This window comes from Mastomys coucha, unplaced genomic scaffold, assembly GCF_008632895.1.
Source record: "Mastomys coucha isolate ucsf_1 unplaced genomic scaffold, UCSF_Mcou_1 pScaffold13, whole genome shotgun sequence".
NCBI classification, from domain to species: domain Eukaryota; kingdom Metazoa; phylum Chordata; class Mammalia; order Rodentia; family Muridae; genus Mastomys; species Mastomys coucha.
In genome coordinates this window covers 72,269,512-72,292,327 of record NW_022196895.1, presented here as the reverse complement: position 1 = coordinate 72,292,327, position 22,816 = coordinate 72,269,512, and positions in this window count along the sequence as shown.

The window sequence follows — 22,816 nt, the reverse complement described above, 5'->3', positions numbered from 1 at the left end:
TCTGGCAGCTTCTTGCCACTTCTGCAGACTCAGCCAGTTGGCAGAGTGACGTCAGCTGATGCAGACTCAGGTGGAGTTCTGCTAAGACAGACTCACATGGTGAGGCAGGACACGTGGTGGGGCAAGACCCATGGAGGACATGTGATGTTTGAAGGGGGTATAAATAGGACTCAACGGACAGTGATGGGGCTTGTTTGTGTTGCTAGCTTTGCAACACTACTTGGTCTCGCCTCTTTGCTGAGAGAGGCACAGTCAGGAACTTCTCCTGGTGTCCCCGGTGGTTCTGATCATTCCTGCTGACTCATGCCAATTTGGTATGGCTGTTTCTGCTAGGTCATGCTGCCACTGATGACTCATGTTTGCTACCCCGACACTACTGAACTGGTCTGCTGGAATATCCGTGAAGTGTTTGTGAGTAGATGGAGCTGCCACTGCTGACTCCTGTGAACTGAACTGCTGATTTCCCAACAATGCAGATTGGATCTGCTTCAAAGAACAATTTCTAGACAGGTCCACTTCTACTGTATCCTAATAGCCTTTCTTTCTCACTACCTCTGGTGTGTGGCAGACTAAAAGGAAGGTTAAAGAGTTTAAGAGCCCATGTTAACAGTAGGTTTTGAAAAATCTAAAATGCACTCTACATGTCAGCCATTCTGTCAAAGGTGTCTAGATGTTGCCATGAAGGTCTTTTTCGGATGTGATTAACACTTAGCACAATAGATGCTAAGTAAACAAATTCTCCTCAGTTATGTGGAGAAGCCTTATCCAGTCAGTTACATGCTTCTAGAGAAAACATTGAGTTCCCCAAGCAGGAAGAAACTGTGTGCCCTCAGGCTGCCTTCAGACTTCAGTCAGATTCTGTTAGAACTTCCCACATGTTAGCCAGCTTTCATATTTTAGACTTTGCCAACTTCTACAATAATATAAGCCAATGTCTCAAAGTCCTTATATAAATGATGTAAGGAAAGGATGGAAAATAGGGAGATAGAGAGTAGCTACATAAATAATGGAGAGATGACATAGATAGATGATAGATAGATAGATACATAGATAGATAGATAGATAGTAGATAGATAGTAGATAGCTATAGATAGATAGCTATAGATAGATGATAGATATAGATAGATGATAGCTAGATAGATTAGATAGATAGATAGATAGATAGATAGATAGATAGTAGATGGATAGAGATAAATGTTATATGGATAGATAGAGATAAATGATAGATGGATAGAGATAAATGATAGATAGATTAGATAGATAGATAGATAGATAGATAGATAGATAGATAGATAGACAGACAGATAAATATAGATAAATTGTAGGTAGGGAGGGAGGGAGGGAAGGAAGAAGGGAGAAAGAGAGAAAGAGAGATAGAGAGATAGAATGAATGAAATAAGTGGGTGAATTATACTTTGACTATGAAATGTCACCACAGACTCTGCCCTGGTTACATTTATTATTGTTGCTTGCAGAGCTCACAACTGGAGAAGACTGAAAACCACTTTTATCCTCTGGTAGTGTACACAGGTGTCCAAGGTCTATGAGAGCTAGCTTGTAGGAGCTAAGCTTCCAAAATGGTAACAGATTGATTTCTCCATGACCTACCACTCAAGTATGTGATACCTTTAGCAATGAGGTCACACCATCAAATTCTAGAGGTAACCAAGGGCAGTGGTAATAATCAATAATATTGAGAAGGTCTATGGGACCCCACGGACCAACAACTTGAAAAGAGACAACCTGTACCTGACATTTGGCTTCTTATATAATAACCAACTATTCTGAGGGAGACATTGTCCCTCATTAAGGCTCACTTTATTAAACACACACACACACACACATGCACACACACACACCACACAGAGAGAGAGACAGAGAGAGAGAGACAGACGAGAGATAGAGACAGAGACAGAGAGAGAGACAGAGAGAGACAGACAGAGAGAGACAGAGACAGAGAGAGACAGAGAGACAGAGACAGAGAGAGACACACAGAGAGACAGAGAGAGAGCTTCTCCAGCTTTCTCTCCTTAAACTCTGCCCTGCATTGTCCCCTTATTCTTCCCTGCCTTCTATGTATTCCAATAACACCACACATCTCTAAAGATTCAAAGCTAGCATACACACACGAAGGGGAAGCTCACATGTGTGCTGTGCTGTTCATCTTCCTGGGTTTAGGCTACCTCACTCAGAACGACTGTTGTTCCATAAGACACAGGATACCCAAAACAAACCTGGACAGTAAAAACAAACAAACGAACAAAACAAAAGCAACACAAAAGTGTCACCATTACTGATTTCAAGTTATGCCACAAAACTGTAGAAATAAAAACAGCATGGTGCCGGCATTAAAACAGACACATGGATTGATCCAACAGAATGGAGGACCAGATAAAAAGCCATCATTCTTATAGCCACCAGATTTTTGACAAAGAGACTCTAAGATACATGTTGGAGAAGAAGAGGCAGCATCCTCAATAAGCAGTGCCGGTCCAACCAGATAGCTGCATTCAGGAGAATGAAACCAGATCCTTATCTCTGATCTGCACAAACCTCAACTCCAGATGGATCAAGGACCTCAGCATTACTGGCAATCCCTACCTGCAAGAGGGCAGGGAAACTGTAGCCAAGCATATTGTCATTTCTGATGATGCAGAAGTATGGGAGGATCTGGCAAAAGCAGATAGTGGCTGGAGCCTAGGCTATCAGTGGAAGACACTCGAAGAAAGAATTTAAAAAAACAGCTAGACCCAGTAAGAGTTTTGTCCATGTGCAGAACGGGCAGGGGGATGGATGAGACTATTCACAGCACAACTGGTGTGTTAGGAGGCTCTGTCACTGCATGGATTGGAGGCAGGAAGCTGAGCTGGGAATCCAACACCAGAAACAGCCTCTGAGAGCACATAACCCTGGCTAGGTTCAGAGGGGACTCAGTCTTACGTTGGATCTTCAGCCTTGCCCTAAGCCGGCTGAGCTAGTAAGGTGATGTGATGGTTGCCACTACTGACAACTCTCAAAAACCGTTAGCCGATGGCTTTGCTGTCAAATGGGAACCTTCCTTTAGCAATGAAGGACCAGCCAGACCAGACAGAAGCCATCTGAGACCTGGCACTCCTTTCCACATCTCCTGTTCTCTGCCTCCTGCCTCCTGCCTGTCCCCTGCCTCCTGCCCCCTGCCCCCTGCCCCCTGCCCCCTGCCCCCTGCCCTCTGCCTTGGCTCTTGGCTCCTGGCTCCTAAGAGTGAGCCCCTGATTGACTGCCCCATGGACAATCTCCACCATTATGCCCACTCTAGGCAGCTCAAAAGAGTGCCCCTGCAGAGAATTCCAGACTTGCAGTGTCCAGGACAGCCAGAGCCAAGAACAGCTTACTAAGTGACAAGTGCTACACTTAAAGAATTCCCCAATAGCATTCCCTTTACCAGTGAACCTTGGCTCCAAATGGTAGTTGAGGGAGAAGATGAAGCCACCAAAACTGGTACCCAAGAAGCCCAGACATGCGAACACTCAAGGACACAGCCAAGGAGCAGAGCAGCCTTCCCAGGAACAAATCCGGGCCTTCGTTATAGAATTTAATTTCTTATCAATATTTTCAAAGAAGGAAATTTCACAAGAGAACCTCGATTTGTTTTCCTTCCTTATATTTAAAAAAAAAAAATACAAGGCAAGATTCCTGCACAGTGACAATATATCATGTCTGAGGAGTGTCCAGCTCTTTCCAAGCCTTTAGCATTGTCAGGACCTTCTGGACCTTGGTGCCCTGGTCCAGTTTGTCCCACCCTCCAACTAGCACTCAAAGGGATGCACAAGCCAAGAGGGGATGCAACCTCTAGGCATTGTTAAAATCAGCAGGAAGTGTAAAAACCTAAAGCATATGAGGGACTAGGTTGCCTCCTCCTGAGGGACTGGGTTGCCCCCTCCTTTGGAAACAGCTGAGGAGGGGACAGGGCTGGGGAGGGAAGAAAAGACACAGAGAGGGAAAAATTAGGTGGCAGCCACCGGGAAAACTTTAAGAACATAATGTATTATCATAAGAGGATTTTGTACAGTTCTGCAGTCTGGTATATGATGTAACCAGTTTCCATTTTATTAAAGAGAGATGAGAGAAGAGAGGGAGGGGGGAGGGAGGACTTGCCCAACAACCCACGTTGCTCTCCAGTGCCCTGTGGCTGTGTGAGCTATGTGCATTTGTGTATGGGCTTGATCATGTGCTAGGATTTAAAACCCAGTATGGTAAATTTCTGCATCTCTCTCTTTACTCACACCACACCCAGGCCTCATGCCCCTAATCAGCTCCTATCTGGCCCAGTGCCAGCACTCGGCAGAGGAGCTGACTGACCAACCAGTGAATGCCTTTTTTGCCCACAGTCCATCTTCTCTGCTGGCCTCATGATGACCCCAAGTTTTCATTCCAAGACCTATCGTTCAGCTCCCAGGCTGAGTGAGAGAGCTAGAACAAGCTGTCCCTTCATTAGGGCAGCTTGCTCTATCCTATAAGCTCCATTCAACTTCACATCTTCATCCCTAAGATGAGGATGACCAAGGAAACTCCTCTAGGGACTCTGTAGTTCATACCCCAACTCCTCTAGGGACTCTGTAGTTCATACCCCAACTGCATACACTCCTTCCAAGGAGACCTGTGAGTCTCAGAACGTCCTAACCTCTGGCACAGACTGGAGAAGGGGGAGGGAGGAGGGAAGAAAGACCTAACGATGGATATTTAGTCTGTCTCATGGACTATGCTATAGTCAGGCTTTCTGGGCCTCAACCTGACTTCTGCTTCTCCATGACCTGCATAGCCATGAACAGCAGAGAACTCGGGAGTCAGGAAGCATGAGAGTCTCTGCTTTATTCACAACTTTGCCCCCACAGCAAACTGCCTCCAGAGATGCCAGCCACCAGCAAGAGCCAGTATGGGAATCCATTTCAAACAATCCCAGCGATGGGCCCATGCGCCATCTCTCCTTGATCAAGTTGAGAGGAGCAGCCTGTGCGCCCGCTCACTCACATGCACCATTGATACTGATTAAAGGTTTAAAAGAGGAAGGAAATCGGATAGGATTTGGGTGGAATCCGAGCAAGTTTTCCAGCCCTAAGCCGTTAAGTCCTGACAAGCCCTTATTTTTGCCTTGATGTAGGAGGAAGCCTAAGTTAGAGAATGTAAATGACAGAGCCCAGAGTGTTTGAGATGATTATCAGATTTGAGATTTGCGTAAGATGTGCTCTGCTCTTTAAAAAAGATCAACACCACACACTCTTACACACACACATACACATGCACATGCACACACAAACACATGCACACACACACTCACACACACGCACACACACATACACACATGCACACATGCATGCACACATGCACATACACACACACCACTCACACACGCACACACAATTGCACACACATGCACATGCACACACACGCACACATGCACACACAAGCACACGTGCACACACATGCACATATGCACACACATGCACATACATACACTTTCACACACCACTCACACACATACACATGCACACACACAGGCACACATGTTCACACACACACCGATTTTCAACCAACCTAGCACATACCTATTATCAACAAATTCACCTTACAAATGAGAGTGCTGGCAGAGCTTCAGACTGGAGCAGGTGAATGGAACATTCCAGAAGTTTCCAGAAGTTTCAGAGGAAGTATGAATCTACCATGTACACCTAGAAGACCTTCCTGGAACATAAACTGTACTCAGAGACTGACTGACATAGAGAAGAGGCCATGGCAAGGAGGCAGAAGTCATCTCCTTACAGTGTCAAAATGGAGTCCTTAGGAGGAGGGCTACAGCTTCCTGTGGGAAAAAAAAAAAAAAAAAAAGCCAAACCCGTGAGCATTTCTGCCTTCTGCCTAGATCCAAAGGGCACGAGTTCAGAGAATTCAAGTCTATATCGCAGAGGTTTGTCTCTACCATCTGTCTTCCTTCATCATATGCTGAAGAATGAGTGAGGGGAACAAGAATTAGCCCATTTGGGGAAAACACTGATAAAAGCAGATGTGTTTCGGCACTGCTGGTGTCTTTGGCTTAGCTGGGTAAGTCTGGGAAGAAAATGTAACCATGTCCCTAAAACCTCACCAAGGAAGGGGAAGGGGAAGAGGAAGCCTTGAGAGATTCCAGAGGAGCCTGGCTATTTCCCGAAACAAAGTTTGATTAGAAATTCTAAGAAGCTGGAGGTAGTTTTGAAACCGGTGCAGGTGGTCAGATAACTCAGGGACTTAATCAGGCTTAGCAAGGTGCTGATAGAGATGCAAATAGAGGGCCCTGGATGGCTGGGTCAGCCAAGGAAAACCTGCAGGCAGAATCAATTTCTCCTCTGAGATTAAAACTGCAGCCTCCCCAGGTTGGAGGCTGCCACATAAAGTCAAAGGCGTCAGACGTTCTCAGAAAACGACAGGTCAGTCCCTCACTGCGTGGTCCAGAGGCAGCTTCCAATTCCTGTTTCTCCCCGCCTCTGACTTCAGCGATCACTTTCTGACTGCACCATGGTAGCTCCAGCAAGCCAAACTTCGCACGGGTAAGCTGAATTTCAAAAGCCTGCAGAAACCACCCACCCAACACAGTGATGCCTGTTGCCATGATCCAATGTGACCAGAGGGAGGCCACACGGGGCTCGGTCTCCATGGTCTTCATTCAGCCTGGAATGCGCTGAGGTGAGGAGGACTCTCTCCAAAGTCCGGTACATGACACTGGAGCCTGGAACATGGGTTTCAGTGTCTGCCATGCAGGCATGAGAACCCAAGTTCACATCCCTAGTGCTCATGTTAAGAAGGAGAAGAAGAAGAAGAAGAAGAAGAAGAAGAAGAAGAAGAAGAAGAAGAAGAAGAAGAAGAAGAAGAAGAAGAAGAAGAAGAGAAAGAAGAAGAGAAAGAAGGGGAAGAAGGGGAAGAAGAAGAAGAAGGGCTTATGATCTGTAATGATAACACGAGTCTGCTGGGATAGTGTTGTGTTTTAAAAAAACAAGAAAAGGAAACCAGGTGTCTTGGTTAGGGTTTGACTGCTGTGAACAGACACCATGACCAAGGCAACTCTTATAAGGACAATATTTAATTGGGGCTAGCTTACAGGTTCAGGGGTTCAGTCCATTATCATCAAGGTGGGAGCATGGCAGCATCCAGGCAGGCATGGTGCAGGAGGAGCTGAGAGTTCTACATCTTCATCTGAAGGGTGCTAGCAGAATAACTGGCTTCCAGGCAGCTAGGATGAGGGTCTTAAAGCCCACACTCACAGTGACACACCTACTCCAACAAGGCCACACCTACTCTAATAGGGCCATACCTTCTAATAGTGCCACTCCCTGGGCTGAGGATATACAAACCATAACACCAGGGATTTGTTTGTTAGAGTTGCAGTGTGGTGAGGTAGAAGGGGGTGCCTCTGCAGAGGTACCAGCCATATATACAGTCAGGCATACCTGGCTGTTGGCAGGTAACTGTGGACAGAGCATATAAGGAATGCTAACAGACAGGATGATCCCTGGAGTTCATTGGTTAGCTAGTTGGATGAATTAGTGGGCTCCAGGTTCAGTAGGAGACACTGTCTCAAAAGGATAAATTGTGAACAGTCATTGAGAAAGACACCCAGTGTTGACCTCTGACCTGTATGCACTTCCATGCACACGTGAGCATGTGAACACACACCCATGCAGACATTCACGCACACACATGCTGGAGTTCATCTTCTCTGTTAGAGTCCTAATTCTCACTAACTGAATTATCTTAGGCAACTTATTTCATACCTCTGAATCTTGGTTTTCCAATTTGTATAATGGTCAGAAATGTGGGAATCAATGAGCTTGCTGAGAAAGCTGAGACAGACCAGAAAAGCATTTAGTATGGTCTGGAGCACAGTAAATATTAAATAAACAATTGGAGTTCTTAGTACTGCTGCCAGTTAGAGGTCATTTCAATCCATGGCGTTTAAGCTCTGACCTTATACACACAAAGCATTAACCAGGAAGCGATGAATGGTGTTGTCTGACCAGTGTATCAACCAGGCTTCTTCACTCCACCCATCTCAGGTTGCCGGTAACCTCACATTTCCTAAATTCTCTCTCAGGGAAAAGGTAAGTCTGTCATCCTCAGCCTAGGGTAGGGGAGCCCTTCAATCAGCAAGGACTCAAATCAAAACCCCCAAGAATCCACACAATGGTTGATCTTGATTGTCAACTTTATTGGATCTAGAATCAACTAAGAGATGTGTCTCCGGACTTACCTAAAAAGGCATTTCAGGGAAGAATTAACTGAGGGGGAAGACCCTCCTCAGAGACCTGTCAGTCCAGAAACAGGGCAGACCCAGCAAAAAGATGTTGCTCTTTGCCTGCCTGCCACCATTCCTTGCTTAGAAGGGCATCTACTCTACTGCTGCCACTGATGCAGCCATATGACATTGAAACACAACTTCTTCCTCCCATCATTGACTGGAATCCTCTGGACATTCAGACCAGGTTGGAACTGCTGAGGTGTCTAGCCTCATGCCTGTAGCAGCTTCTGGAGCCTCAGCTACTCCAGTGTGCAGCCGGTCATTGCTAGACTCTCCAATGTGTATCACGTAAGTCATGCTAATAAATCCCTTCTGTAATATGTATTCATTCTATTGGTTGCTCCTTTAAATAATCTTGAGCATCAGCATCCGCACATGTACATCTACTGTGTGTGTGTGAGTGTGTATGTGTGTGAGTGTGTGTGTAAAATCCACTGGATTAGATATGAAGTATCCCCATAAAGGATTTGAGGGTTGTCTTAAAGGGTTTGCTGCCACCTGATGAGCCTTGGATCATATGATGTAACAGGACCACATGATCTCACTGACAGAGGTTAATCTACTGACAGAGTCATCCTTTTCTTGCATGATTGGGAAGTGGTGGAAAGTTCTGGAAATAGAGCTAATTGGAGGGAACAGATCAGCGGAGGCACACCTTTAGGAGCAGGGCTTGTCTCTGACTCCTTCCCATCCGCCTCTCTGCTTATAACTGCTTTTCAACAGACTTCCTTCCACCACATCTTGTCTCGCCACAGGGCCCCAGCAATGGAGCAAGCCAACCAGAGATAGACATGCCTAAACCATGAGCCAAAATAAACCTTTTTAAAGGAGACTCGCTCAAGCATTTTGACATGGCAAGGACACTCTTCACACATCCCCGTAGGTTGCGACTGCTTAAGCCTTTCTCTCTGCTTTCCCGGCTTAAACCACTGATGCTTCTCCCATGCTTGGGAATCTTCTCTGCCCCTCATGACTACTCAATCACCTAGCCCTTCCAGTCTCCCCTCTCTCCCAAACTATGCTCATCAGTTCTCCTAACTAGTGGATTTGTCCTCGTCTTGATGGATCCGTTGGCTGCCACTGATACCCTCGTATCAGTGCACAAGGAATAAAAGAAAATAAATTAAATTAAAAGGAGAAAGAAAGAAGATGCCAGCAGTTTCCTCCCAGCTAGATGAAGAACACTTTCAGGGGAAGATAAAAAATAAATGCAGGCGAAATGCCTCGAAACAAATGATGGCTCCCTGATATGAAAGATAAATGACAGCCTTTGCAACAAGGTGTCCTGGAGATCAATGCCACACTCACGTCAGAGTCACAGGCAAGCTTGTGTCACTCGTCACAGAAGGTTGTTAATTGGAAAGTTGCTAGTTTTGGATTTTGGTTACATTTTATATATAAATTTAAGTTTCTACTTAAAATTGCTAATTCCTTTATGTCTGCACATGTATTGATTACAATGGAAATACTGTCAGGACCTGGGACTGGGGCATTTGGAGTTCTTTTCTTTAGAAGTAACGTTGATCTTAGTTGGAGAATGATTGGCTTACACTGTGACATGGTGCACAGATCTCCATCTCCCTGTCCCCCATCTGCACAACCCGTCCCCCCCAACTCCTTCTCTCAGCACAAGCCAAGTCCACTTGCCGTGTGTGGTCTGACTCATGTGCAGAAGGCTTTCTGTCTGCAGAGCTGTGGCTTTGGAGAAGGCTCTGAACCATCAGGGTTCTGGCCTAAGCGATAGACTAATGATGTATTGGTGGAGTCAATGCTTTGATAGCATTATTGGGAGGTTGTAGACACTGTGACATTGGGTCTGTCTGGAGGAAGGAGGGTGTTTGGGATGAGCTCCTGAGAAGCCTGTCTTGTTCCCAGTCCTGTCATCTGTCTGCCACGGCTGCCATGTGGTGAGCCGCTTTCCTTTCCAACCATGACATCCTACCTTGCCACAGGCCCAGAAACACAGAGCCTGGCAACGTGGATGAAGCCTCTGGCAGTGTGAGCCATAAGGGGTCTTTCTTCTTTTCAATTGGTCTTATCAGCTACTTACAGAAACAGAGACACTAACTGGAGCAGCCTCCAAACACTGGGCCTTTCACTCAGAGAGTGAAGCATGTATGTTACTCGCCCAGCATAGTACAGGGGCACTGAATGGCTCTGTGATCAAGCTAAGTAATGGTCAATACAATGTTTTTAGAAGTGCAAAGGAGCTGGGCAGTGGTGGTGCACGCCTTTAATCCCAGCACTTGGGAGGCAGAGGCAGGCAGATTTCTGAGTTCGAGGCCAGCCTGGTCTACAGAGTGAGTTCCAAGATAGCCAGGGCTACACAGAGAAACCCTGTCTCGAAAACAAACAAACAAACAAAACAAAACAAAAAACAAACAAAAAACAAAAGTGCAAACAAAAATTTAAAGTTGGTAATGAGCCGAATGTTAAATAAAGAGAAAGATTAGATTTTAGTTTAGTTGTATTTTTAGAGTTTAGAGGATCCACTGCTTGTCATTTTCTCCCTAGCCGCAGCAGCCTGCACAGTCTTTGCCTCTGTCGGTCTCTTTCTGAGTGGCCCAGCCTGGCACAGTCTTTGCCTCTGTCGGTCTCTTTCTGAGTGACAGGCCTAAGAAGAGGCATTTTGCTCCTTTGCTCCTTCTTTCTCTGTCTGAATATGAAAATAACAATCTTACATGTGGTTCTGTGAACTGAAGAAGATAGTGACTGTAAAGACACTAATGTGGTACCCGTCACCCAGTGTCATTGTTGCTGAACACCAGTATGGCTGCCCTGGCATCACCTTCTCCATGAACATGCCCACAAAATGCCAGGAGAGTGTTTTTTTTTTCTCAGTCTACTCTTATACAACACACATACCTCAATCCCAGGCAAAAATTACCTCATGTTTTAGAACTATGGCTCTTTTTCCAAGAGAGCTCCCTGGAGCTCAGACCTGTTGGTCTCTGCTGGCTTCTGACACACGGTAGCTACCAAATCCTATCACACACAAGGAACAAATATTTATGCAGTGCTGACCACATTCAGGCATCCTGTTCGGAGCTGGGGCTTGATCATGGAATGAAATAAACACAGCCCATTCCCTGTGGCATTAGCAATCTCCTGGAGGAGACAGACAATTAAATCAATGACAGTAAAGCAGCAAAGAGTGTTGAGGGAGCTGGAGGGAGATGCTGGAGCATCAGAGGTGAAGCCAACAGCAGGGAACTCATAGGGTTGGGAAGTCAAAGCCAAGTGGTGAGTTCAGGACCTCGTGAGCTTACTCTGGAATCTGACTTGTCCCACAGGTGACTTGTCCCATAGGTGATGAATGTGTTTACTACAAAAGGAAGGAATTCCATCTCCATAGGTATAACAACAACAACAACAACAAAAATTTTTTGCCAGTACTGCCAATAGAAAACAGGGACATTGCTGTTTAAGGAAGACACAGAATTCAGGTCTCAGACCAAGACACTGGCATCTGACCTTGCCATCTTGGCAGTTCATCTCAGTGTCCTCTTCTCCTGAAGTCTGGTTTTTTTTCCTCAGGAGCACATGCTAGTCATACCAGCTCCTGGCACATAGCTACCCACATGGGAGCCATACTTGCTCCTGGCACATAGTTGCTCAGGTTCAAAACCATCCACTACTTTACTGGGTAGTTCAAGCTGAATCCTTAGGCCTGGTTTAACTTGATGTCTCATCCAGTCAGGCACCAGGAGCAGCGATGAGGTGATTCATATAAGTAAGGTAATATAATACACCTCACCCCCTCCAAAATTGGGGTGAAATTGGAGCTGAAGGGGGTATTCTTCCAAAAGGAAAGAATAAATTTGATACCAAATGACAGCTCAAACTAGTGAGGATGGGGAGCAAGAGGAACACTTATCCATCACTGGTGGGAGTGCAAACCTATGCAGCCATTATGGAAATCGTGTGGTAGTTCCTCAGAAATGGTGACCAATCTTCTTCAAGATTCAGCTATACTACTCTTGGATATAGCCAAAGGATGCTCCATCTAACCACAAGGACACTTGCTCAACCATGTTCATCGATGCCCTGTTCATAATAGCCAGAAACTGGAAACAACCTAGATATCCACCAACAAACAAATGGATAAAGAAAACACGGTATGTTTACATGAAATATTACTCAGCCATTGAAGAAAAGCAAAATCATGAAATTTGTGAATCAGGGCCTTTTAGATACAACTGGGCTGGACACACATGAACCCACAGAGACCAAGGCAGCAGAGGATCAGCAGGGCTCTGCCCTCGATGGGGTCCTAGAACAGAGAGAAAGGGGCCAATGACCCATCACTAACCCAGACACTATCTCCAACCAATAACCACTTGCAAATGAAAACTTAGTTTTTCAGTGGTCTAACCTTTCACCTAGGCAAGTTCTCTAAGGTGCACACATGCCTCTGGGAGAATCAAACACTAAGCAAAGCTAAGTTTCATCAGTCCTTAAGTCCTGGGGAGGGCCAGGGTCTGGGCACGGTTGTACGTGTGTTTGTGTATATGCGCAGGGAGTGTTTCGTTTGGGAAGAGCAGGGATAGTCAAAGCCATATTGCAAAGCAGAATGAAGATCTTCAATCTTTATTCCCAGTGTCCTTACCTGGGGAATGCTCAAGAACCACACCAGCTTTCAAGGCAGACGGTTGGTTACTGTGTGCAAATGTCATGTTGACTCTGGAATCTTCTCACATGTGCTCTTGTGGATTAATGAACTCCTGATATTGGGATCATAATAATTTTTCATAGATATGCATGGTCAGCTTATTAAAGTGTCACATGGGGTGATTATCAGCTGTCTGAGCAGTATTCGCTTGGGGAAAATATTTACTTGCCTGTGAAGTGGAACCTGAGTTTGTTTTGTGAAAGACTTGCCCCCCCCCCGAAAGCCTAGAGCTATTACCAGTCTGAATTAAAAGAACCCAGATGGCGGGGATCTGGGATAAAGGGATGTCTCATGAGTTATGTGGAGCCTTAGCCAGTTTCAGGACTCGTGAAGTGCTTGCTTAGATTTGGTTTCACTTTAAAGGAAAAAAAAATCACAAGACCCTTCTATATGTAGAGCATTATACAAAGAATTCTACCTTGGAGACCAAAGTGAATCTAAACCCCCGTGCTTTGAGACCTTAGCTAGGTTATTCAACTTCTATGTACTCCAGTTGGCTCACCTAGAAAATGAAATAACATCTACAGCCTAAGGTTGTCAGGGGGCTTGAATGACATACATAAATCATTCATGAATGCATAAAAACATAAATACATAATATTTACCTCCTAAAGGCGCTAGTGGCTTACATAACACGCAAAGCACCTAGCACAAAGCCTTGAGACAATTCCTCCGCATACACAAGCCCCACCCTCCTGGCTGGATGGAAGATACCCCACTCTCTGACAGAGCACGAAATGATAGGAAAGACACCACCATGTAATTAATCAGTAGGAAGTCAAGGTTGGGTTCAAATCTTCAAAGGAACCTGACCTGAGTCACCATCAGTGGGTGAATGTTGTGTATTTCCTTTAGGCTGAGCCATTGCCATCGTGAATGTGAGAAGCCATGCTCGGATACACAAGTCCCTCACAAGATGGATCTATTCACATTCCCTCATGAAGTGAATGGCGAAGCTCCCAAGATTCACTGGCCTCACAGGCCTTGCAGGGTCACAGGACTCAGGAGCTCACAAGCTGTCACAAGAATTTGACCAACCTCCTTCCCTATCCTTCCTGAGCTTAAAAATGCAGAAACATGTTTCCCTAGGCACTGAACCAACTCCCTAGAGACTTCCAAGGCTTCCGTCCTGTCTGTGGGTCTATGACAGCACTGAGGATGACACAGTAGATATGGTCTAGCTTATGCACTATAAGTCAAAATGTTCCATCTGAGCAGACACACATCCTACTCAAGGAAGATACCTGAGGTGGAGAGAAAGGTCTCTATCTAGTGAGGAACCTAAACCAGACTTTCTGCTGAGGACCACAGGCCTACGAGAAGCATGAGCCAAATGGAAGAGGAAAAAACCAGCAGAGATACTGATGGCCTGAGATGCCCGTGATGATGCAGAAAATGCCTCACTTTTCCAAACTGAATGTGAGGAGTGGGTGTTGGGAGCCATTGCAAGCAGGCAGACAGGCTGCCCCAGAGAGGGCAAGATGGCTGCCGGATGGCAGGAAGATGGAAGGAGTTCTGAAGAAGATGGGGACACATGGGAGAGGAAGAGTATCTAATTACTGTGATCGGGTGGAGTACGGCCCCAAACATCAAGGGTTGCCAGCAAACACCAGAAGTTGTAAGATCCACGAAAGAATCTACAGAAATGGCCCCACTGATACCTCCATTCCAGACGTGTATGTTCTAGAACTATGAGACACACATTTCTGCCATTTAAACTACCTGGCTTGAGGTATCTTCTCATGGCAGCCTCAAGACATGTGTAACTTTAATTTTTTTTCCAAGTCTACTTTTAATGATGGTTTTTAAATGTTTTAAACTTCCTTGCAACCCACCACCCACCAGATGTAGTGGGAAAGAAAGGATACAGGAGGGTGCAGGGAAGTGGACCTCTTTAGAAAGGTTCTTTGGAGCAAACCCAGTCTGTGCTGTCTGGAAATCATCAATTCAGTTCACAGGTCAACTCCGTCCACTTGCAAACCCGTCACTGATACGCCAGCAGTCCAGTCTGGTAGAGTCGGGATAACAAACACGAATCAGCAACTGTGGCACTACCTAGTAGAAACAGCCAGGCCTCAGCCCCGGCTGGAGTCAACAGGAAAGACCTAAGACCATAGGAATGCCAGGAAAAGTCCTCACCTCTCTCAGTGAAGCGAAGACATGAGACCCACAAGTATCATACCGCAAGCCAAACTCATCCCCCATCACTTTGAGTGATGGGGGATCTATCTACACCCTCCAAACATCACGTGTCCTCCACGTGCCTTGCCTCAGCACACGTGTCTGTCTCAGCTGACATCACTCTGCCAATTAGCCCAAAGCCTTGGAAGCAGCGAGAAACTGCAGCATGCCACCAGAAGGTTTCTGGTGCGTTTCTCTCTACAGAGTCCCAACAAATGCAGCTCAACTATGCAATGTAAGGCGGACCAGCACATGCATTGTTAGCAAAGAATCCTTCATCACGTGTCCTTTCACGTGCTTGCTTTAGCAGAACATCCTCTCTCCTGTGTCCGCTTTCAGGACAGCACTCCTTCACCTGTTTGCCCCAGCAAAACACCATCCGACACAACGGACTCTCCAAAGAACCCTGAAGGTTCCGCTTCAGACATGCGTCTGTCTGTGCTCCTCTTCCTGGAATGAAAGCTGAGCTAGATAGAGGAACAGTGACAAGAGTCATTCTAGCCTGGGTGAAGTCTTGGCTGGGATCTTCTGAAGTGGATGTTAGATATCAAGGAGCTCATTGGTTGCGAGGTTATGATGGTTAATTTTACGAGTCAGCAGAACACAGAAGGGATGCCCACAAGTCCAGGAAAACTTGGTGGCTTGGTATGCCTGCGAGAATGTTTCCCGGAGATAGCAGGATCAAATCTGCACTGCTGCATAAGGACTATATGCCCTCACCAATAAGGTTAGCATCCATCAGTCCACAGGGCTCCAACAACAGGAAGGCGGAAGAGGCGCGTGTTCTCCCTCTCTGCCTGAGTGTACCACTCATCCTCTCCTGCCCCCGTTGTTGTTACTGCACTTTGAACTGAGACTGCAACTCTTGTTCCTCTTGCTTCTTAGGCATTTGGATCTGAGTTAGGCTTGTGCCATTGGCTCACGTAGCAAACACTCGAAGCTAGAAGAACCATCTCCGGCAGTCAGTGGGGCACAGGACTTCCCAATCCATTGGACATAATAGACATCTCTGCCAGGTTGGGGAGATAGCTCAATGGGTAGAGTGCATGCTGCACATGCATGAGGACCTGAGTCTGTATCACCAGTAGTCATGCTAAGGGGTGGTGGGTGCAACGTGTGTCTATTATTCCAGTACTGAAAATCGGAGGCAGGAGGATCCCAGGGTCTTTTTGGCCAATTAGTCTAGCCAATCAGTGAGTCCCGGGGTCAGTAAAAGACCCCATCTCAAACAATACAAGGAAGAGAAATAGTGGAAGATAACTGATACTGACCTCTGGCCTACACACTGAGGTGGGGGGGGGGAGAGAGAGAGAGAGACAGAGAAAGAGAGAGAGGGAGAGAGAGGGGAGGGAAAAAAAGAGGGAGGGGAAGAGAGAGGGGGAGAGAGAGACATACACAACACACACACACACACACACACACACACACACACACACGCACAAATAAATCTCTTTCTATATACACACATGTGTGTGCCCATGTAGCTAGTCGCCTCTGAGTCTTTGGAGAACCCTGACTCATGTGGAGAGATAGGCACATCATCTCTCATGCAGTATGGAACCACCAGGAGGCTCTCCCAAGGCAGGCCTGCTCGGTCCTAACCTGCCTATGTCTATGGAACCAAGAAGGCTCCCCTACAGTAGAGACCTAGAGAGAAGAGAGTTGACTCCCCCTTTGCCATTCAACAGCCAGCATTGCAAACTTCTAGAAAATAGAGGAGCCCCAGGGAAATCCAATAACAGCCCTACTTAAGAGCACACGACAATTATTACCTCCAACTGTGAGGGAGGCTGAGTAATTAAAAAGGGCTCTTTATTTTGATTAAAAAGATTACTTTTAGTGTTTCTGAATCTTTAGTGAAAGCCTAGAACTCTATTTTTAGCCTGAAAACAAGATCTGTGGCCAGGGGCAGGGGTGTAATTTAAAGCAGGGATGATTATTAGTAACCTAAAAAATGAGCACACGCCCCCAGTGGCCCCCAACCTGAACCATCCTCACCGAATGGCTTTCAGGATACACTGGATTATGGCAGCCCCCACCCTGCCGCCTGGATTAATAGGAGGCCCAAATTAATTGGTTTTAATCACTATAAATTTCCTTCCCAATAACATTTCAAGAATTTCCAATCATGCTGATTTATATGTGTAATTAGAAATCCATTCACAGATGTCATACTGCTAGGTGGTGGGTAGTGTAAGCCCCGGCTCAGCTCCAGCTTGAGACCCGAGTACTGAAAAATGATGCCCAGGAACTTGGCAGAAAGTAGGGGCAGAGAACACCCCCTCCACCCGGAAACTTGTCCCTACGCAGGATCACATAGAGGATGCTGGCCAGGAGTGAAACATGGATTTTGTCACCCTAAATCCCAGTCCTTCCTCTGCTGCAGAGGAAGAAGCCTAGCTAGGTGAGGTCAAAGGCTAAGATAAACTCAACACCCCTTCCAGTCTCCCTTTGATCCATCCAAAGACACAATGAGCGCAACTGTGGAAGCTCAGAACAGAGAGCAGGACATTGGCCTGCCAGCTTTCCAATCCCAACAGGCAGATCAGCCACTCTGTGATGGCCCACACCCTTGGTTAGCCAAGACCTGGCTATCACATCCATGCTAGCGGCACTTGAGCTCCTGACTGATCGCTCTCTCGTGTTCTCTTCCCCTGGTGCCATACCTGTCTGCAAGTGGCCCAGGATCACAATGGGAACCAGTAGCAGAATGAATGAATGAATGAATGAATGAATGAATGAACAAACGAACGAACAGCAGCCAGAGAATTCATCCTCTCCCCACAGAGACAAAGGCAGGCAGAAAAGTCTGTCAGTGAATAAGATGCAAGGGTTTTATGCCAGAACCTTCCCAATATCAAGACTGGGCTGGTAGAAAGAAAACTCTAAGATCCCCAATGTGAGCAGCAGTTATCACAAGCCATCTAGCCCTTAGGCCTTTGCCTGCTTCCCATGATCCTCTGGTCTCCTACAGGGCACCTACTTCTTTTAAAGGCCTGAAAGGATACAATCAGGGCAACTGAACTGAGAGCCTTGTGGCCCTGAGTGAGTTTCCTGGCTCTGCCTATCTCAGCAACTCATGCCACCACCTTCCATCACTTCAGGATCTCCTCCACAGAAACCATCATGGGGCTCGGGGTTGCACCATCAGCAGAGGGGGGAGAGGAGGACAGGAGCCGAGGATCTACCACGTTCTGTGTGCTCTGTCTGCAACGCCTTCCCTGTCATCCTAAAGGAGCAGAAAAGGAGCTTTGAGGAAGCTATGCTTGAAATTGCTTGTCTGTGGCCACATCCACCTGATTCCTTGAGTCTGCTTATCAGTTTAGCATGGACTTAGGTCGCAGGATAAAGGCCAATGAAGGGTTGGGTTTTGAGGGAATTACTAGAGACGAGCTCAAGGGGGAGGAGACAGGCCTGTGTTGAAGGAGAACCTGGAGGGCAGTCAAGCCCAGGAAGCAGAGCCAGTTCGTGAAGTTGGTAAGTGGATGCCAAACATTCTTCATGTATTTCATGGGCCCCTGGACTTATTTAGAAGATATTAAAGTAGAAGCCGGAGAGTTGAGGGAGGGAAGGGGAGAGGAGACAGGAAAGGGAGTGGGGGTAAATTACACACACTTACAAAAAATGTCACAAGGAAACCTATCATTTTGTACAATTGAGAGAGAAAGAGAGAGAGAGAGAGAGAGAGAGAGAGGTCCCCTTTCTGACCCCTCAGATTTTTAATCATCTAAGGAATGAAACATAAAAGCCAGTCAGAGAGAAACCGTAGGAACAGCTATACTGCAGAAGTCGATCTGGAAATTGTTGCTTTAGATCCCTGAGCCTGGATCCCTGACCTAGACTAGACACAAAGCCTGTCCTACCTGGTGTGTACCTCACAGTAGATGGACCATCCATCACACATGGAGATGTCACTTGAACTGTACTCCAGACTGGCAGCACTCCTATGGGCCCAGGTGGCAGCTTTAAGGTCAACTACAAGGTGGATAACTTGTTGGCCAATGGGAACTTGTTGGCATTGGTGGTACGAAAGCCAGACCTCACCTCCTACCTGGACCAAAGCTGCCCAGCTGGATTCTCCACAGAACAATGGTTCTGCAATAAGCTTCCTGAAGAGCCAAAGACGGGCATAGGCAGGACTGTTCTCAACAGCTCCCTTTTCTCACAAGTGGTTGGTCCATTTGCCTGCTCAGCCCACCTCCTTCCAAGAGAGATCATCTTTGCTGCTCACAAAGCCTGATCCTTTAATGGGCCTGAAAGCTGTTGCTTTGGTCTAAAACACACCCCTGGCCCCAAGTGGGGGCTAGGTGGATAGGTCTTAATGGGGATTAGCGTCTGCCAGGCAGTGCCAGTACAGGGTCCTAAGAGGAGATTTCAGGGGTTGGCCACTGTTTAAGGGCTTAAATGTTTGATAATGCAGCTCCATCGCATCTATGCATGGCGGGGCCTCAGCAGCAACGTACCAGCCGATGCTGCAAGATTTGATTTGAGTAGTTTAAAAATATCCAAGTAGTCTGCAGGCTAATGGCAGACTCATTAGGATATCAATAATCGTTCAGCATTCTGAGAACCTTTTAATGCTCTGCGACAGCGAGCAGCAGAGCAGAGGAGAGAGGAAGGTCATCGGGGAACTTGTGGGGTCAGTTAAACAAGTAAAGACAATACAGGAACCAGGGGCTGCCAAGGCCTGGTTTGTTATCTGCTATCATACACACACAGCCTGGCCCAGCCAGCAGCCTTCCTGTAGCAGGTCAGGGATGTTAGGGAAGTTTTAACAAAATGTCGCCATCCCCCTAATCTGTGCCTTATAGCAGCCGAACTTTGTGCTACACCAGCCTCCCTGTGGGCAAGCCATTCTCCCCAGGCTGCCTTACACATCCCATCTTCTCCCGTGGCTCACCAGGTTACAAGAGAGCTGTGGTCCACAAAGCTGATTTCCCACTCACATTTCAGTTCTAAGCCCTACGCAGGTTTCCTCTGACTCTCAACACCACAAGGCCCTCCTGTTAACAGCCTTCAGAGCGTGCCACTTTGTGGTGTTAGCCAGGTCTTGGCAGCGCCAGCACAAAGCTACTCCTGGGGAGTAGCTCCTGTTGCATTCAGGGAGCTTGAGATGACGGTTATCAATTCCCACCACCACCCCCATTTCTGCTTTAAGCCACAGATCTTTTGAGTGCTGGGCAAAGATCTAGGCCTTTGCCTGTGTATACAAAAGTCCACCCTTGTGTCCTGGCACAACTGTGTAAGGCACTTTTAGAAGTGTTGACAGTGTGCTAAGGGCTTAATCCTTCTAAGGGTCCAAACTGCTAGCTTTGTTTCTCTGCTGCTGCAAGGCCAATAGAGTGATGGGGAGTGGGTGCAGGAATGTCTCTTGGCCTCTGGAGGGACCCCAAGAAAAGGCACAGACTGGGGACCTTGCAGTTTGTCCTAAGTCCCAAGACACCTGGGAAGAGATTCTGGCAGATAATTGGATAACCAAGCCTATGCAGAGGTGTACATTGGAGACACCAATTCAAGGGTCAGCAGTACTTGGTGTGAGTTGACACATGGGGGTGGCTGGGCGCCATAGGAAAATACATAGCAGCAGAAGAGGGAGGAGTTAAATATGGAGCACTCCCCAATGGGTTAAGACCACCTAGAAGGAGCAAGGCTCCCCAGACTTCAAGGAAAAGCAAGACAAAATGAGCTGACAGAGCACGCGGACATTGGCAGAGAACAAACTCTCACCGTGTATAATGGTGAAAGAGGCATTTTCCCCAATGGGAGAAAGTATGTTTAGGGAGGACTGGGAGCCTAGGGACCATTTTAGAGCATCATGAAGGAGCACTGTGAAGCTGCTGAAGGAGCACTGTGAGAAGGTAGGGCTGGGTACCAAAGAGACTGTATCTACATGGAGTCTGGTCACGTGGATCCAGAGTAGAGCAAATTCCGAGAGCTACCCCCAAGCCACCCTTGCCTGTGGCCTTCTCCACACGTCTCCGCCGAACAGATATGATCCAAATATTTAAAGAGTGCCTGTTTGAAAAGGTAACAAGGCAGCCCTGTGAGGCAGGAAGAGAAGGGCCTGACGGTGCCTAATGAAGCAGAGAGGTCTCCAAAATTAGCACTGTGGGAGAACTGGACCACGGTAGGGAGGAGGCACAGGGAGGAAGACAGCAGTGTGCATGGAGGAAAGCCAGTAGGTAGAGGAAGCAGGAGGTACTGGGCCTGGAGGACAGCTTGCAGATCCAGCTAGACTCAGGCATCAAGCTCGGTAGGAAGCACAGAATGGAAAATGTAATGGCAAAGAGGAGTTAGAAGGGAGCACGGAAGAGGATGGAGATCAAGTGAGGATTTAATGGGGTCCAATGTGAAGACATCCAGGAATGCCCCAAAAGTCTGCGGGGAAACGGGCTGAGAGACAGGGTAGAGCTCTTTGGGCAAGAGTAGCTGGTCAGCCTTTTTGGTTCAGCTTACACTTAGCCATTCACTTTGAAAAATCTTTCTCAGCCCTCAAGTATGAGACGCGGCAGGCAAGGACTCATCAGAATACTTGTGGATGGTGCTTCATCTATATCCCCCACAAGTAGCCTTAAAAGGGGGGTTCATTGATCACAGATTTCCAACAAAGAACTAAAACACAAGGCCGGAGAGATGGCTCAGCAGTTAAGAGCACTGGTTGACCTTTCAGAGGTCCAGGGTCTCCCCAGTGCCCACATGGTGATGCTCAACCATCCATAAGTCCAACTCCACAACTGCAATTCTTCTGGCTTCTGTGCACACCAAGCACACATGTGATGCAAATGCATCCATGCAGACAAAACACTCACACACATAAGATAAAATAAATCTAAAATTAAAAAAAAAAAAATGGAAAAGCACAGAAGAGTTGAACTCCTTGCCGGTCATTGCATTCGAGTGGCAGAGAGAAGATTCGGGCAGTTTGTCTGGCTCGAGTTGGGCTTCCCCACTGTGATATCCTGCCATCTTTCTAGAAAAAGCACTGTGGGTCTGGACCCGAATTCCAGTTGCGTCTCTGCGTTTCCCTTAATGGGATTACTCGGACAAAATGCTCCGTCTGCTCCCTTCCTTCTATTTTATGAAGATGGAGGCATGTTACATGATCCCTGTTATTCTTAAGAAGGTCTCCAGAGAATTCCAGCGCCTCGAAGAGTCCGCATCTGTCTTCCTCAAGCAGGTGAAGAAAGGTACAGCTAACTAACTGTCTCTAAAGTATTCCTTCAGTCTGTAGGGTAAAAGTCACTTCGATCTTTCCAGCACACATGCACACTCGAGCATACACACACACACACACACACACACACACACACACACACACACCTCTGCCTGGGTCCCACTGAAGAGAAACTCATAAGGCTGGCGACAATTTATGACTCCCCCACCTCAGATGACAGAAGGCAATTTGAAGAGTCAATAAAAAGCTGTGCTGTGCCAAGGGTATTTTATGTCTCTATGGCCACGTGATCAACGCCACACCAGAAATGAGCCATGGACTGGGCTCACTGACACGGAATGGACCCCTTGAGCATGGTGGTTATTGGGGCAGACTTGACATGGAAAGTCTTTGAGTCCACACAAAGCAAACAGGCCCTCTAACTGTGATTTTAGGGGTCTCTGCAATCTCTCTTCATGTATACTCTTAAACCAAAGCAACCCATCCA